This window comes from Equus caballus, chromosome 19, assembly GCF_041296265.1.
Source record: "Equus caballus isolate H_3958 breed thoroughbred chromosome 19, TB-T2T, whole genome shotgun sequence".
NCBI lineage: Eukaryota > Metazoa > Chordata > Mammalia > Perissodactyla > Equidae > Equus > Equus caballus.
Genome location: NC_091702.1, coordinates 65,000,704 through 65,017,948, shown reverse-complemented (window position 1 = coordinate 65,017,948; position 17,245 = coordinate 65,000,704). Strand labels below are relative to the sequence as shown.

Genomic DNA, 17,245 nt, shown 5'->3' with positions numbered 1-17,245 from the left:
TTTCAAACGCGGTCACGTTTCTGTCAATATCCTCAAATTATAATATCAATTATTTGCAGACTTCAACTAGTCAACCAAGCAGTTGATTTCCCCAGGATCGTTTGGTGCAGTCTTGTCTAAATTCTCACAGAATCAAAGAACATTCTCCTTTTCCTACAGCTACCACCACCCGGCAAAAAACCCCAAACCAGCCGAGTCTTCCAAAGCGCTCCTGTAATCATCAGAAACAACCACCTTTCTGGTTAATAAGGACTCCAATGAAGGGTTCATTATAAAGTTTTTCCGCCAACAAGAGCATACTGTCCCCATGCAGCAGGCTTTTGAAGGTTTTATTGCTGTCTCCCGGGAGAAAGAGGGGAGAGTGAAGTCCTGAGGCGTGGCCTGAAGGCCCTTTGGGGGCGTGGGCATCCTGGAGCCCCAGTCCCTTCCACATGGAAATGCAGGGACTTCAGCGAGCCTTGGGCGCGCCTTCATTTCCTCCCCCAAACAGATTGACATCATCCTGTTTAAACAAAGCAGCCTAACGGGCTAACAGGATGGGCACAACACGGGCCAGGCAGGGGCAAGCCCCGGAGCGGGTACCCGTCTCTCCCGGCCCCTCCCGCCGCGCCGAGTGCCACATCAGCGCCGCACTTCCAGGTTCCTTCCGAGGATGGAGGACCGAGCGGCGGGCGGGGCGGGCTCAAGGCCGAGGAGTGGCGGGCCGGCCAGCCAATCGGTCGTCAGCGAGCAACCGCGGCCACCAATGAGCTGCGGCTATGGAATGCCGCGGCCTCGAGCTGGGAGCCCGCGGGGGACCAGATGAGGCACATCTGGACAGCTGCGCCCAGGGACTGTGCGGCCCTTCGCGGCCCGACGTCAGCTGGGCACGTCCCCCACGTCCTCTCCTTCCAGCCTCTCTTATTTATTTGTTTTCCCGAAGAAGCAACCAAGGATCCAAGCCTAAAACTTTGTTCCCCCTAAAGCGAGACGGGGCCAGATCCTATCCAACACACAGTGTAATTTTCATGGGGCTTTGAGATCAAAAGACCAGAAACAGCAACAACAAAAGCCCAGTCGCTGTCTGATTTAAAACTGGCAAAGTGGGAAAAATAAAGTGTTGAGTAGACAGACCGAGTTGGGTAAGTTGGATCCGTGCTGGATATCGCATTTCTCCCGCTGTAATCTCTGTCCTGAGTCTGCCTTCTCACTGATCTTCTCTTCATCAAGGGGACAAATATGGCTTGCTGCCACAGACTGCACAGACCGTCGGCTTCCTTTTCTTGTGCTTCGCTATTTTAATTTAATTTAATTTTTCAGTCATCTGTATGCTATTTTTAAGTTTCCTGGGAACAGAAATTTAACTGGTATCCTGTTGTAAGCCTCTCCTAACTTCGAAGTTGAACCTACTGATAAATTTATGTTTCTATTTTCTTTCTGTGAGAACAGAGTATACATTTGTAAAGCTGAAATCTTTATCCATCCCCCGCTCCTCGACTGTTTTGATAGAAGATTGAGAAAATTATCTGGCTTATTAACAAAACTTTTGCTTCCGTTAATAGGATGTGTCATATTAAATTATTTAAAATCTGAATTCTATAGGCAATTGCTGTTTCACTTACATTTGAATGCAGTTGTAACCCAGGTATATCTTTTCTATATTCTCCTATTCACAGTGGGAGGTCCACTTCCTTTATGATTGTTAAAAAACATATTCACCATGTGCTAGGCCACTGTATACAACAATGACCTTGTACTCGTCCGTGAATCCCATGGTTCTATCAAAACTACGCTCAGAGCGATTCTTAGATGTTGACGCCTGCAGATAGTTCTGGTCTCCGGTTCAGGATGGCCAAACGGAAATGATGGTGAATACTGAGCCAGGTGAATGACCTGGGGCCCATTCCATTCGGACGTCTACAATTCTTTCTGAGCAATGTTTTGAGTTTGAGACTTTGTCATATGTTGTTTACTGTCATGGCGGATCTGGCCAGAATTGATCTTTAATTCCTGGCTCATGGCGCAGTAGGTGGGAACCTGGTGCCGTAATTGCAAGTTGCCGAGCATGGTTTTGATCCAGGAAGGCAGCGCGTACAACGGGTGGAACAGCTGAAGTGGTTTTCAGGGATGCAGGGTTAGAAGGAGCAGTATTACAGGGAAACAAGATGAAGAGCCAGCCAGCCTGGTTCAATTCACAGCCCCACTGTCTGACCTTGGGCGGGTTACGCAGCCTATCCATGCCTCCGTTTCCTCCTCTGTAATGTGGAGATAATAGCACCCACCTCCCGGGGTTGTGTTGAGGACTAGGTGAATTAATGTATGGTAGACGCTTAGAATAGTGCTGGCACTTAGCAAGTCTTTGCAGTTGTACTCGCTCTTCATTGCCTTCCTTCCCAGCTTCCCTGCTGCTCCTTGGTTTTCCCAGCTGCCGTTCTGACCTCTGCAACGTATAAGGGCGTAAAGGAGTGAGAGTCTTAAGAGAGGAGTGAGGTAGAACTTATCAAGCACCTCAGAAAGATCTAGAAGGTTCTGGGAGTGCAGAAGATGGTAAGAGGACTTCTTATTGTAGGATGGCTTCATGGAAGGATTGGCATTTCTGGAAAAGGATTTTGTCAGACAGTTGGATTGAGGGGAAAGCGATCACAGAGCAGCAGGTGGCAGGCATTCTAGGAGGAAGAGAAGGCGTGGGCAAAAGCCCCAAGGCTGGAAAGTGCAGGTCTATCCTGGGGACACTGGGTTGTGGTGCAGGATGGTCTGTGAGAGGCTAGTGGGTGGAAAGGTTGGGAAGGTGGGAGAGGTGGAGAAGATGGCATGCAGAGCTGATGTGGAAGTGGGGGACAGCGTGCTGAACGGGCAGCAGTTACATAAGGGAGGTGTTTCTGGAATGATCCCTCTCTGGGGTCCAGTCTTCACTTCTTGCCCAGCATACCCTCCCCATCTGCTCCACTTCTGTGGCCTCCCTGCTCCTGCGGCCTTCTGTGGCCTGCAGGTGTGTGGGCAGGGCTTGACAGACAGTCTGGGACCCACTTTTGGGCTCGCTTTGTGGGGGCTCTGTTGGAGTTCTGCTGAGGTGGTCTTGAGTTCTGGGCTATGACCCGGTGACTTCTCAGAAACAGGCCACGTCCTAAAGTCTTTGACGTGGCTGTGATTGTTGCACCCCTCCCCCACCCCATACACACACGGGGTGTGCAGAATAGCTTTCTCATCCTGCTGAGAGAACCGTCCATTCACATGTTAATACTTACAACTTTATAATGCACAATTACTGAAGTAGTTAAGACCTGTAATGTGCCCCAAAGTGCAGAGTCAGTTTGGAGATCTCTTGCTTTCTCTTCCTTGGGGGCATCGTGCTGTGTCAGAGAGAACCTGAGCCAGGCTCTGGGGCTGCTCTGACCACCTTTGCAACTTCCTCCGGCAGGACATTGAGCCGTTATGGCCATCTCTGGGCCGTAGTCTGTAAAATGATCTCCCAGGTCCCTCTCCTTTGGGGGACCTTTTATTCTCCCTCGTGCCCGGAGCAGTCTGTGGCTTGTAGATGCCTGTTTGATCTGTCTATGGCTAACATTTTCTGACCACCTAATGCATGGCAGACATTGTTCTGAGGGCTCATGTAAGACTCTCAGCAACCCTGTGAGGATGGTACCTATTATCTGAGGAGACAGAGGTGCAGGCAGATTAAGAAACTTGCCCAAGGTCACATAGTGAACAAACGGCAGATGCAGACAGAGCCAGTGTAACTCGTGAGCCCGAGCCTTAGCGCTAGTCTACCCTGCCGTAGGAGTGCTACAGCTGGGCTGCTCTTCTTGCTGGGGGAAGCTGAGAAGTCCACGGAAGAAGGACCCTTGGAGGGGGAGAAGACGTGGAGTTGGTAAAATTTCCCTGGAGGGCCCAGAATACCAACGTGAGTCTTGTCTACGGGATGTGCCGTGCATGGGGCCGGGGACGTTTTATTTCTTAGATGGAGCTCGGTGCGCACCGGCACTCTGTCTTTCCATCTGGTCCGAACAGAACCACTGTAGTCCCTGGACTTGTGTAGACATCCAAAACTGACAGTCGAATGATTGTGTCCTTTGAAAAACTGAAACAGAGTGTATGGGAGACAAAAGTAATGGCTTCCCCTTCATTTACCTGCTTTCCTCCCATTCGACCCCCAGTCCAGAGGTGGCCCTTGTTAACAGTTTCGTCTGTATCCTTCCAGTCCTTCTCCAACAGTCCGCTCATGGGTATAGATCTAAACATAAATAAAATTTAAAAATATAAATGGGAACACAGTATTTTTATTTCAAAAAAACAGAGGAATTATGAAATGTTCCAAGGTTTGTGGAAAATGGGGCACATGCCAGGTAAACAGTCTGCTCCTATTTCTTGGGCGTCCTGGTTTCTTGTCTTATTTCTGGGATGCTGTGGTTTTGGGATAAGAACTTCTCATGGTGAAGGTCAATGTAGGGGTGTTTTAGGTGTCCTGTTATTAGTCGCACCCAGGCTGGATTTGACACCTTCTTGGGAATACTTTAATTGTTTTATGTATATTGAATCAACTTTAAAATATTGTTTGAAAAATATTTTGATTTGCTTTTTACCTCACTGCCGTAGTGTAGTCACTCATTTCAGTATAGCACACTGATGAGGCACACAGACTCCGAGTCAGACTGAGAGGCTTTCCACCCCGGCTCTGCTTCTTACTGGTACCTTGAGCAAGTCGCTCTCTCTATCTGTAAAATGGGGGTATCCATAGTCATTAAATGAGAAAATCAATATAAAGCATTTAGCATTGTGTGTGCAATGTAGTAAACCTATGCATGTAAGCAATTCATTTTTTTCTTGTGGTAAAATAAGCATGACATAAAACTTGCCATTTTAACCATTTCCAAGTGTACAGGTCAGTGGCATTAAATACTTTCACGTTATTGTGCAGACATCACCACCATCCATCTCCAGAACTTTTTCATCATGCTGAGACTCTGTACCCATTAAACAATAACTCTCTATTACCCTCCACCACAACCTCTGGCAACCACCGTTCTACTTTCTGTCTCTGTGAATTTGACTACTCTATGGACCTCATATGAGTGGACTCATATAATATTTGTCCTTTTATGACTGGCTTATTTCACTTAGCCTAATGTCTTCAAAGTTTTTCTATATTGTAGCATGTGTCAGAATTTTATCACTTTTTAAGGCTGAATAATATTCCACTGTAAGTATATACTACATTTTGTTTATCCATTCATCTGTTGATAGACATTTGGGTTGTTTCCATCTGTGATGGTTAATTTTTTGTGGCAATTTGGCTAGCCCACAGTACCTAGATATTTGGTCAAACATTATGCTAGATATTTCTGTGAAGGTATTTTTTAGGTGAAGTTAACATTTAAATTAGCAGACTTTGAGTTCAGCAGATTACCCTCCATAATGTGAGTGGGCCTCAGCCAATCATTTGAGAGCCTTGATAGAAAAAGACTGATCTCCCTTGAAGAAGAGGGAATTCTGCCAGCAGCCTGCCTTTGGACTCAAACCGCGGCCTCAGCACTTCCCTGGGTTTCCAGCCTGCTGGCTTACCCTGAAGATTCTGGACTTGCCAGCCTCCAGGTGCTATATATATCTCTCTATCTATCTCCTGTTGGTGCTATTTCTCTGGGGAACCCTGACTAATACACTATCTTTCGGCTACTGTTATGAACACTGGTGTACAAATGTCTTTTGGAGTTCCTTTTTCAATTCTTTGGGTATATACTCAGAAAATGGAATCACAGGACCATAAAGTGATTCAATTTTTGGTTTTTGAGGAACTACTATGCTGCTTTCCACAGCAGCTGCACTACTTTTGGCTCCCATCAGCAATGCACAGGGGTTCCAATTTCTCCATGTCCTTGCTAACATTATTATTCTGTTTTTTTTTTTTTAATAATATCCATTCTAACAGGTGTGAGGTGGTATCTCATTGTGGTTTTGATTTGCATTTCCCGGATGATTAGTGATGTCGAGCATCTTTTTGCGTATTTGTTGGCCATTTGTATATCTTCTTTGGAGAAATGTCTATTTAGCTCCTTTGCTCGCTTTTAAGTCAGGCTGTTTTTGTTTTTCGTTATTGAGTTGTAGGAATCTTTAAGTATATTCTTGATATTAGCTACTTATCAGGCATTGATTTGCAGATATTTTCACTCATTCCTTGGGTTGCCTTTTCACTCTGGTGATAGTACCCTTTGATGCGCAAAAGTTTTTAATTTTGATGTGTCCAATTAATTTTTTCTTTTGTTGCCTTTGGTTTTGGTGTCATATCCGAGAAATCATTGCCAAATCAAATGTCATGAAGATTTTCTTCCCTGTTTTCTTCAAAGAACTTCATAGTTTTAGTTGTGATGTTTAGGTTTTTGATCCATTTTGAGTGAATTTTTGCATATGATGGAGGTAAGGGTCCAGCTTTATTCTTTTGCGTGTGGATATATAAACAATTCACTTATCAGTCATTACAATGTTCATCTCTACATAAACACAATTAGCATAGATATAACCATAGTATAAAAATATAGATTCATTCTTAACTTGTTTATTCAATTACGTTTTCCTCATAGAACTACTCAAAATTTCTACTCCTTGTAACTTTTAATGTTTGCAAGGAAGAAAGAAAGAAAGGCGTTGGTTGTGAGAGCTGTCCTTCCTTCCTTTCTTGCTTCCTTCCTCCCTCTCTCTCTCTTTCTTTCTTTTTCCCTAACCCTCCGTATATTTTTTGGCTTTTAGAATTAAAAAAGTAATCCATGTGTGTTGAAAGACCAACACAGAGTGTACAGAATCAAAAGTAATGGCTTCCCCTTCGTTTACTTGCTTCCTTCCCATTCGACCACCCTGTCCAGAGGTAACATTTGTCAATACTTTAGTCTGTATCCGTCCAGTCCTTCTCCAACAGTCCGCTCATGGGTACAGATCTAAACATAAACACAATTCTAAAATGTAAATGAGACCATCTTATATTCATTGTTCTGCCTTTGATTTTTTTAACTTAACAATATACATACACATTCAAACACATACACATATACGTATATCTGGTAACATCTCCACTTGTCAGCTGAGACATACAGGTCTTTGTAAGCATATTTTGTCATGGAGAACAGACAGTGGAGCTCAAATGGAAGCTCTAGAAGACCAAGTCACTTGAAGTAACAGTGGCATTGGGCTGAGTTGTCAGACCAGGCTTGTTTGCGCTGCTCCCTCTTTCTGGACTGTCGGCCTCTCTCTGAGGGCCATCTGCCTGTCTCCAGTCTCCTCTGGCCTTCAGAGCTCCTGCCAAGGACTCTGACTCAACTGCCTCAGGGGAGCCTTGGAAGACAGTGTGTCCTTTTTCCCATCCACCTGCCACCACTCTGACCAACCTGGGCCCCTCAGGTGCTATCAACCCTCCTAAAGTGGGAAAGGGTCCAGAGGCAAATGCCTCCTTTCCTCCTTGCTGTCCAGTGCAAAGGTTCCTATCCTCTGGGGCTTCGTTTATTTCTCCCTCATAAAAAATGACCAGCATTTTCCATGGCAAGGAAGCGAGTGTTGTGTTGCCACCTGTCTCTATGGTGCCTGAAATTCTACAACTTCTAAAAAATATATACATTACTTTATTGAATTTCCTTTAGTAGGTGTCAAAATTGATTTTTGGAAAAGCAATATTATATGCCTAAGGAAATTGATGTTCAGAAATGTAAATTTTGCTGTTTGTCTAGTAAGTGAGGAATATGAAAATTTATCTGATTTTAGTATTCTTTTCATTAAACATCGCAGCTGCCTCCAAAAGGCAGCACACTGCCCTAGAGAATTCTACAGTCTGTGGTACATAACTCCAGCTGTGCAGCTCAATCACCTGGGGAGCTGTTAAAAAATATGCCTGTTCTCGTCCTGCCCTGGGGATTCTTTTTCAACAGGTGTAGAAGGAGGCCAGGCATCTGTGAAAAGCTCCCTGGAGCGATCTGATGCTTGGCCCAGCTTGAGAACTGCTCGTCCAGGGGAAGAGTTTCCCAGCCAAAGGTAACAACCCTGACAGGTGAGCCGATGTCCTTCCTTCCCAACGCTCAGAACTGGCCCAACCAGTTGGAGCATAGCTCTTCATAAGGTCATAATTAAAAAGCACGTGGGGGATGGACGTCAACTAGACTTAGTGTGGGGATCATTTTACAATACCTACATGTATCAAATCATTATGTTGTACACCTGAAACTAACATAATGTTTTCTGTCAATCACATCTCAGTAAAAAACACCAACAACAAATAATTAGATGGGAATTGCTTCTTCTCAGGGATGTTTATGGGGGTTCCCTTTTCATCTTGTGGCATCATTCCCCTGAAAGCTCACTTCTTTAACTAAGCTGAAAGGTGAACTCTTTCTCATCAAATTATGTAGAGCTCTGATTAACTTCACTTTGCTCAGTGCCAGAGCGCCCTCAGTGCTGGGGTTTGTTCCTGGTAGTAACTGAGGCGTTTAGGAAGGATCTGAATGCCCTCCTAATGACCTGAAAGTATAATTAGTTCAGTGTCGGACTTGAATCAACTGCTAGGGTGGCTAAGTAGATCCAGTTCCTCCTGCAGAGTGACCGTGTCTATCGCTGACCCAGGGTCTCCCACCAAGTACGCTTTCCATAAAAAGCATTATATTTAGCTTGTCACAAAATTAGTAGAAGAAAAAGATACCAAAGTGAAATGTAAGGAATTTCTGAATTTCGGATTAATATTTCTTTTTAACTGATGTAACTAAGATATATTAGTTTTTAAAAAGTTCCTCTAGAGCCAGCCCTGATGGCCTTGTGGTTAAAGTTCAGTGTGCTCCGCTTCAGTGGCCCGGGTTCAGTTCCTGGGTGCAGAACCACACCACTTGTCTGTCAGTAGCCACGCTGTGCTGGTGGCTCACATACAAGAGCTAGAAGAATTTACAACTACACGCAATTATGTACTGGGGCTTTGTTGGGGGGAAAGGAAGAAAAAGGAGGAAGATTGGCAACAGATATTAGTTTAGGGTGAATCTTCCCCTGCCAAAAAAAGAAATAAAAGAAAAAAAAGCTTCCTTCACAGTTAAAATAATATTTGGTTTATTAACTATTGTCATAAAATTCAAAAGACATCCCTCATATTCAAATGGCCCTACATTAAATTACTACCTCCCACACTTTATTTTTTATTTTTTAATTGAAGAATAGTTGACATACACTATCATGTTAGTTTCAGGTGTACAACATAGTGATTCAACATTAAATAGTTTACGAAATGATCACTACCGCCACACTTTAAATTAAAAAAAGAATAAAGTTCTGAATTTCCCTTTGATACATCTAGACATGGATCTTTCATTGTTGTTTGTTTTTTTAACATCTTGTTTCCTCTTGATTCATCCTTTCAATTTGAATATCCAAGTCTGCCTTTAGCTCAGGGAATTCTCCAATTATTTGGTTTTTGCTGCCCCTCTCCCAGCAAGTCAGGCGTAGTTCAGCCTAATGATTATGGAAAACTGTTAAAGGAAGAGAGGAAAAGCCAAAACAGAGAGATAGATGGTAGTAAGAAGCACATTTAGGACAGTTTTAGGGACCCTGTATATTTATTGATAATGAAAATTTAATAATATTAAAAATGCTAGTGAAGAAGAAAAAATCATCAAAAAAGCTCACACCAAAATTGTGTCATAGCTGAAGCTTGGAGATAAAAGCCAGAGGAAGGGAGGGTGACGAGGGGAGAAAAAAGGTGCATTGAGGAAGACTAGGAGGCACTGGGGTCAGAGTCCTAGAAGCACCTTACCTTTAAGCAAGTACAAAGGAGAACTGACTGGTGGCCTGGTGGTGAAGGTTTGCCGCTCTCACTGCTGTGACCTGAGATCGTTTTAGTCAGGGAACCACACCACCCGGCTGTCCATTGTCACACTGTGGTGGCTGCATGTTGCTGTGATGCTGAAAGCTCTGCCACTGGGATTTCAAATATCTACAGGGTCATCCATGGTAGGTAGGTTTCAGTGGAGCTCCTAGACTCAGACAGACCAGGAAGAAGAAGCTGGCCACCCACTTCCAAAAAAAATTGGCCATGAAAACCCTATGAATAGCCAAGGAGTGTCTGATATAGCACTGGAAGGGGAGAGGATGGCTCAGAAAGACCGGACGGGGTTCCCTCTGCTGTCCACAGGGTCTCTAGGAGCTTGAATCCACTCAAAAACACTGGAGAACTGAGCCCCCAGCTCCTCCAGCTTCTCCAGCTTCTCCATCTCTGGTGTTGCTCTCCCTTCTTCCGCTCTGCCCTCAGTTTCTTGTTTTCTTCTTTCTACTTCTATGACTTTTCCGACAGGTTATCTCCGCTGTGGGGAGTAGATGGATGAATCAACACCTCATCCTCCAGGAGCAAGTTTGGGAACCTCGCTATAGACACTAACCCTCATTTTTCTCATCAGAAAGTTGAGCCTATCTCTCCCCACTTCTCAGAGAGGATTCATGAAGTAACATGTGATGGTGCTTTGTAAACAGTAATGTGCTCCCCAGAGGTGAGGGGTCACACAACCACAATCATGCTCTACAGCTCGTCCTTCACAGAAAGACACATGAACAACCAGTGGCTGAGTGAATGACTGTTAGGTGTCAGCCTCTTCTCAGAGTTCTTTTCAGTGTATCTTTGTGGACACCTGATGGGGCAGAGGCTATTATTATTTACATTGTATAGATGAGGTAACTGAGGCCCAGAGAGGTTAAGTAACTCATCCAAGGTCACACAGTGGTGAAATCAGGATTTAAATACAGATTGCCTCTCTCCAGTGTCTCGACTCTTAACATTTATGCTGTATGCAATATTACCCTCAGGACTGAAGCAACTGTTATGGGTTACCACTATTCAGAGACTCGGTAAGCAGTCGGGTCTAGTGCAGGTCAGCAGAGGCAAAGGTATCGCTGTGTGAGCCAGCCTCCTTATCCCAACCTTCCAGACTCCTCTCACCATCCTTTGTGATCCTGGGAGCGTGAACCTCTTTGTCCTCTCTGTGCCTGACCTGCCCTAGTTCGAGCATCCACCACCTTGGCCTGAATCACTGCGGGAGTGTCTCAAACTATCTAGGCTAAAGGACCACTTTGGTTTTGGTTTTATTTTTTCCCTCAGTCCAACGTGGCCTGATATTTTTGTGAAAATATAAAAACTCTTTCTTAGATGTTACAGCAATGTCAAATTACTTTAAAATGTTTTAAAGGTTCTAAACATTTACTTGTCCATTTCTGTACTTATCTTGTTGCAGGTGGTAAACAGCGTGCTGCCTAGCACTGGTCCACAGACTGGGGCCCCCAGCGCTGTCCTGGGCTCTCCTTCCTGCCCCCTGTAAGCCACATGCCACAAAACAACCAGGATGATTCTTTAAAAATACACATAAGGGGGGCTGGCCCGGTGGCGCAGCGGTTACGTGCACACGTTCTGCTTCGGTGGCCCGGGGTTGGCTGGTTCGGATCCTGGGTGCGGACATGGCACCGCTTGGCCAGCCATGCTGTGGCAGGCGTCCCACATATAAAGTAGAGGAAGATGGGCACGGATGTTAGCTCAGGGCCAGTCTTCCTCAGCAAAAAGAGGAGGATTGGCAGTAGATGTTAGCTCAGGGCTAATCTTCCTCAAAAACCAAACAAACGAAAAAACAAACAAAAAATACACATAAGTCCCCATCATTCTCCTGCTTAAACCCTCCAGTGGCTTCCCACTGCATTTAAAATAGAACCAGATGTTCGCCATGGCCTAAAGGGCCCTGGGTGACCTGGCTGTGCCTCTGTCCACTCACCCCCATCCCCGCCTCTCCCACTCCTTCGTCAATGCAGGGTAGTCAGACTTGGGATAAAACAGTAGGATCAAGTTGAGGACACGTAATGACTTGGGATGTGAGATGCACTTTGCTCTGCTCTTCCATCTGCTAGCTTAGGCATGGACATGTGCGCCCATCCCTTGCTCCAGTACCGAGAACCTTCCCACTAGTTTCACAATGAGTGAGATGGCCCACACTGAGTCCTGGAGAAGATTTGTGAGCAGCTCTGCTCTCATAGTGCAACTACTGCTCCTCTGATGGACTCCTCTCTTCTGCTGACACCTTTAACGTGCTTTTTAGGCTGTTTGTTTCCTTCCCCAGAAAATGAGACTCTTGTGAGCCAAGATGGTGGAGGGGTCACTCTAAGTCCTCTTGAGACTGGGGAATAAAAGATTGATAGTGTGATTGTTGTAACTGTTGGTGAGAGTTCATCCATGGGGAGCATGACTTTATTTAATGAGCTGAGGGGGAAACACCCGTCCTGACTAAACAGTTTCCGGGCTGGTTTGGCTTTGGCCCTTTGGTGCCTGCCATCCAGAGGGCCTCTTGTGTGGAGGCAACCGAGATCCTCTCCTTCTCTCACCACTGCTTTTCGGCCTCCAGATGGGGCGCTACTGTTGCAACGAATGAGAATCAAGCAGTGAGATGCAAGTTTGTTGGTTCAGCCACAGAGAGTCACGGTTTCTAGGACGTGTGCTTTCCAGCTGGAAGAGCTGGCAGAGGGTCACGCCTATGTTGACATCATTTCAAGCTGAACTCGCAATATTCTCCTTGGCTTTTTAATCCGTTTCCTATTCCAATGATTTCCAAACTGTCAGAGAGGATTTTATTGTCTTTTGTTAATGAATTGTCATGGTAATGGCAACGATTCTTAAATTTTAGTGGCAAGAGATTTATGTTCAGTAGATCTCGGGATGTGATCTAAGAATGTGCATTTTTGTCAAGCATCCAGGCGATTCTGCCGTCGGTGGTTCATGGACCTTACTTTGAAAAACACAGGTTAAAGTAGTGTCTTTTCTGTATAATAATATTAGTATTGAGTGCAAAGTTGACTGAATTTTAAAGAAGTTCTGTTTGTGCCAAAGACTGAATAACAGGGACGATTTACCCTTTTGCCTGAAATAATCTAAAATATCACACAAAATGTATGAAACAATGGTTTTTGAAACACTGGTCATCAGGCAATGGGAAGCAATCATCTCTAAGAAACCGGAAAACGAAAGAGGTGAGCATGAGGACTTCTCCAGCTGCCCGCCTGGAGAGTTGCCAGGGTGAGACTTCCCAGGGAGGGAACCCCAGGGTAACTGAGACTCCCAGGCTCAGGAGAGGCTGCTGGGGGCCCAGGGAGACAAAGGCGGCTGGAGGTCATAGGATGGAAGACCAGCAACAGAGGGAGAGAGGGGCCCTCAGATCTTCAGAAAGGCCCCTCAAGTGTTCAGCACAGTACTGATGAGCACATGTGCCTGAGGAAACTACTGGAGGCTGGCTGTGTGTGGAGAGGTGTGTGTGTGTGTATGTGTGAAGGGGAGGCTGGGTGTGTGTGTTTGGAGGGGAGGCTGGGTGTGTGTGTTTGGAGGGGAGGCTGGGGGTGTGTGTTTGGAGGGGAGGCTGGGGGTGTGTGTGGGGGGGAGGCTGGGGGTGTGTGTGTGGGGGAGGCTGGGTGTGTGTGTGTGGAGGGGAGGCTGGGTGTGTGTGGAAGGGAGGCTGGGTGTGTGTAGAGGGGAGGCTGTGTGTGTGTGTGTGTGTGTGTGTGGAGGGGAAGCTGGGTGTGTGTGTGGAAGGGAGGCTGGGTGTGTGTGTGGAAGGGAGGCTGGGTGTGTGTAGAGGGGAGGCTGTGTGTGTGTGTGGAGGGGAGGCTGGGTGTGTGTGTAGAGGGGAGGCTGGGTGTGTGTGTGTGGGGGGAGGCTGGGTGTGTGTGTGTGGAAGGGAGGCTGGGTGTATGTAGAGGGGAGGCTATGTGTGTGTGTGTGTGTGTGTGTGTGGAGGGGAGGCTGGGTGTGTGTGTGGGGGGAGGCTGGGTGTGTGTGTAGAGGGGAGGCTGGGTGTGTGCATAGAGCGGAGGCTGGGTGTGTGTGTGTGGAAGGGAGGCTGGGTGTGTGTGTGGAAGGGAGGCTGGGTGTGTGTAGAGGGGAGGCTGTGTGTGTGTGTGGGGGGGAGGCTGGGTGTGTGTGTAGAGGGGAGGTTGGGTGTGTGTGTGTGGGGGGAGGCTGGGTGTGTGTGTGTGTGGAGGGGAGGCTGGGTGTGTGTAGAGGGGAGGCTGTGTGTGTGTGTGTGTGGAGGGGAGGCTGGGTGTGTGTGTAGAGGGGAGGCTGGGTGTGTGCGTAGAGCGGAGGCTGGGTGTGTGTTGTGTGTGGGGAGGCTGGGTGTGTGTGTAGGGGGGAGGCTGGGTGTATGCGTAGAACGGAAGCTGGATGAGGGGGATGTGGAGGGGACTCTGGGGAGGTGAGGTGAGGAAATGAAGGCAGCTGAGCAAGGAGAGGCAGGAAGGGAGTAGAGAACAATGCCCTGCACTCACCGAGGGCCAGGAATGTTTCCTCTTGCCCACAACCAAACTGGGAAACTCCTAAGGACGAGGTATTGGGTAGAATAGCCAGGAAGGTCTGGCCTCAGTGGTGGGGAGTCATCAGCCTGACACCAAGCGCTGTTCCGACGTGCCTAACAAACCGTAGGAATGCAGCACCCCAAAGGAGCAAACTGCTTCCGAGTTACCCACTCCTGGAGCGGAGCTCAAGAACATTTACAGGAGTAACAAAGGATCCATTGCCCAACAAGGTCAAATTCATAGTGTCTGGCACCCCAAAATGGTAAAGCAGTTGTGCTTAAAATGGAAATACACTATCCCTGACTTGCTGGGGGTGCGCCTGCGTGCACATTTTTGTACCATTAAACCATCAGACAGTGGAGGCCTTCGCTGTGACATTTCATACACAGCAAGCCAGCCTCTGCCAGACCGTGGTCTGTGTTGACGTTTACCTTGGCTTCTGAGATAGTGGTTCCTCTCTGCTGTCTATTTCTGTGTTTTAAATACTTGCCCTGTGTTTGACAACTCCACCCTCCCCACTGGGTTACAGTAAGGTAAAGTCAGCCAAGAATAATATTGGCCAAGTGCATCGTGTACCCTGAGGGTGGGAGCTGGAAGTGGGGGTAATGGGTCGGGGGTGAGGAGGGGCTAATCTTCTGAGGCCAACAGACAACTGAGAATCAAGGGCCTTAGAGAGAAGTAGAGCCAAACCGGGGAGGCTGGATCTGCTGACAGGTCTAAGGGGGCGGGCTAAGGGTCCAGAGCTGGAAGCCTTTGGAATCCAACAGGAGCACATAGGGAGCGAAGTCAGCCCAGTCGGGTGGGGACTGTGACCAAGGCTGAGGAGTCACGGTTGACTTCATCACCGGAGGATTGAGGTTCGGTCAGAGCGGGTACTCTGGGCTCACGCATGGCCTCAGAGCTCCAGAGGGCCATAACTGAGCTCCGAGCTTTGAGCCTGGGCTGTCTCTTTTCCTTCTGAGAATTGGACAGTTTTTAATTTGGTCGCCAGGCGTGTTTCTCTGATCCATCACTGCCCTAAAGTCCAGCCTGACACCCTATCTTCTGGATATGTCTATTTAAAGGCTTTGGCACTGTTAGAACAAGCAAGTTTTCTTCAGTTTGGCTGGTGCTAAGCACCTTGACATTCCTTCCTACTCTGCCTGTGCAGATATGTGGCTTTTCTTCATACAACTTATAGAGCTCTTAGATGCTGAAAACTATCTGTTTCTTAAAATGTTGCAGCCCAGATCAACTCTTGGGAAAACTCCTAAAGGAGGGGTCTTAAAGTCATTTTTTCACCTACAAAGGAGGCTTTGTATCAGAGATCTTGGAAAACTTTTCTTTCCTTCCCAATGTGACTGCACTGTGGACTGGGTTACTATACCTGGGGTGTAGGAATGGACGCTGGTCAGTGTTCTCCTAGTCACTGTGATGGTTCTGGTGGCAGACACTGTTTACCTGCATGTTTAATAAGAATGACAACAACAACAGCATCACTAGATGGTAGATGGAGTACGTTTATTGCTTTAATTTACTTCAAATCAGCATTGGTTGGAAGACACTCTTTTCTTCTCTGGTGTTTTCCAAAAGAAGAGAGAGAGAGGAGAGATTAAGAGAGCACGGGTGAGAGCTTTCTGCCTCTGTTTGATGAGCTCAGGACGGCTTTCTGTCCTCCTGGACATACCTGGGACCATCAGGCTACTAGGAAGATGCAGACAAGTTAAAGATGCTGGTTTCTGGCGAGAAATGTGTGAAAAACTTGATATAATCTAACTGTTGTCTTGTTAATTGTGATAGGTGTTACTGGTTTAGCTTTGGGCATTATTTTAAATTATTGGTAATGAGTAAGAGAGGGTAGGGTGAGTGGAAGAAGCTGCCTCTGTGCTCTGAGAGGTGCTTACATTCTGATTGGTCCTTGGAAGGGAGCTGATTTTTCCTAAGAAGAGAATCAGCTGGACAATGCGAACCGTAGAAGGGGGCAGGAGGCTTTTGCTGCCTCAGTCTCAGCCTCATTTCCATTTCCCCACCTGCGTCCTTTGCTCTTGTTCCACATCCCCCAAAGCCACCAGGGCCCTTCCATCAGCAACTTTCGCCAGGGTCTCACTTACACAGAGATCGCACAGGATTCAGAAGAGTCTGTGATGACATAGTTTCCCTCCTCTTTTTGAATCTTATTTTTTGATTGGAATTTATGTATCACTCTAGCAATCTTTCTTCAATTTTCCTGAAATTAAGAGATCCTGATTCTTTCCCTAAAGTTTTAAAACAAGGAGTTTTTGGAAAGTTAGGAATGGAAAGAGTTCAACTGAGGGCATGTTTTGATTTTGAAGTATGCTGACACTGGCAGGAATTAGTTCTTGTGAAAGCAGAAGAGTGGGGCTGTCACTGAGAAGGCGCCCACCCCCACCCTCAGACAGCGCGGTCTGACATTTTACGACAAACAGCGTTTTCTCTCACACTGAGCCCAGTGAAACCTCTGAATTTTCCTTTTGGTGCATTAGCAATATCTGGTGGTGCTGGTCCATGAAGCATATTGCCAGATTTGGGCATGGAACATTGTTCAGGAGGAACTCAGCAAGGCTTGAAAAAGTAAGTTTTCAGGAAAAGCCACAGACTGGAAGTATATCATCTTTCCTTCATTGTTTAGCACAATATCACTTTACTTTTCCATGTTTAGTTATGTTAAAAGATAAACTGAGGCATATTAAAAATTTTAAGAGTTTATTTGAGCAAAAATCTATTTGAGTCAGGCAGCATCCAATCCAGCAGATAGAAAGGAGCTCTGAGGAGCTGTACGAGATGAAAGACTTTTATAGGCAGAAGGGAACAGGAGCAAGGAAATTCTACTAGATGAAACAGCAGGTTGGTTACTGTAAGGGTACCTTCCTTTAGAGGACAGCAGGGGTCTATCAGGCAGATTACCTGACTAGGACTGATCAGGAGATACCTGAATGACTGGGTC

The 17,245-nt window shown here is 46.4% G+C and overlaps 1 protein-coding gene across 6 annotated transcripts in view; it reads left to right on the top strand.

Moving 5' to 3' along the window:
* Positions 1–433: 433 nt before the first annotated feature.
* Positions 434–17,245, top strand: part of TMEM45A (transmembrane protein 45A) — a 77,475-nt gene continuing 60,663 nt past the window's right edge. For 2 of the 6 annotated variants that reach the window (XR_011428893.1, XM_070242910.1), the window contains exon 1: positions 759–1,121. The gene's annotated coding sequence lies outside the window, so the exon portion shown is untranslated. Of the gene's footprint in view, positions 1,122–3,679; positions 3,881–17,245 lie in introns of those variants that run through there. The other 4 variants (XM_023623911.2, XR_011428886.1, XM_070242906.1 and 1 more) reach the window with 4 other exon arrangements.